The following is a 976-nucleotide window of genomic DNA, read 5'->3' on the forward strand; positions in this document are numbered from 1 at the left end:
ACAAGTAAATAATGTGGGTTATAATCTGGGCTGTAGGCTGGACGTGGTGGCTCATGCTTGTAATCCTAGATCAGGTGGGAGGATCGCTTGTGCCCAGGACTTTGAGACCAGTCTGGGCAACACAGCAAGACCCTGTCTCTACAAAAAAATTTAAAAACCGGGCCTCATGGCGCATGTCTGTAATCCCAGCTACTCAGCAGGTTGAGGCAGGAGAATCGCTTGAACCCAGGAGGCAGAGGTTACAGCAAGCCGAGACTGCACCACTGCGCCTGAGCGACAGAGTCAGACCCTGTCTCAAAGAAAAAAGAAAAGAAAAGAAAAAAAGAATCTGGGTTCTGCCATTTATTTATTTACTCAATTTTTTTTTTTTTTTTTTTTTTTTGAGACGGAGTCTTGCTCTGTCGCCCGGGCTGGAGTGCAGTGGAGCGATCTCGGCTCACTGCAACCTCTGCCTCCCAGGTTCAGGCAGTTCTGCCTAAGCCTCCCGAGTAGCTGAGGCTACACGCGCGAGCCACCACGCCTGGCTAATTTTTTTGTATTTTTAGTAGAGAAGGAGTTTCACCGTGTTAGCCAGGATGGTCTCCATCTTCCGACCTCGTGATTCCCCCGCCTAGGCCCCCAACGTGCTGGGATTACAGGCGTGAGCCACTGCTCCCGGCCTATTAACTCAATCCTTAGAAAAACAAATGTGGCAAAGGTGGAATCATACAACATATGGCCTTTTGTGTCTTACGATATTCATTTTTGCATCTGAATGTTCAAACTAAATAATATCTACCTTGTGAGGCCATCTGAATCACTTAGGATGGTCCTTGGCACCAAATTTGCCTTCAAAAAAGCATTTGCTTCATTTAATTTCGATTTATTCACGAAGGGCTAAAGGACACTGCAAGAGCGGGGAGGGAGTGTGCGCCTGCGCTCTGCGCCTCCTAGAGGGCAGTCAAGGGCTTCTGGCTGACCTGAGCGGAGATCTCGC

The sequence above is a fragment of the Gorilla gorilla genome, chromosome 8 (genome assembly GCF_029281585.2).
Source record: "Gorilla gorilla gorilla isolate KB3781 chromosome 8, NHGRI_mGorGor1-v2.1_pri, whole genome shotgun sequence".
Taxonomy (NCBI): Eukaryota; Metazoa; Chordata; class Mammalia; order Primates; family Hominidae; genus Gorilla; species Gorilla gorilla.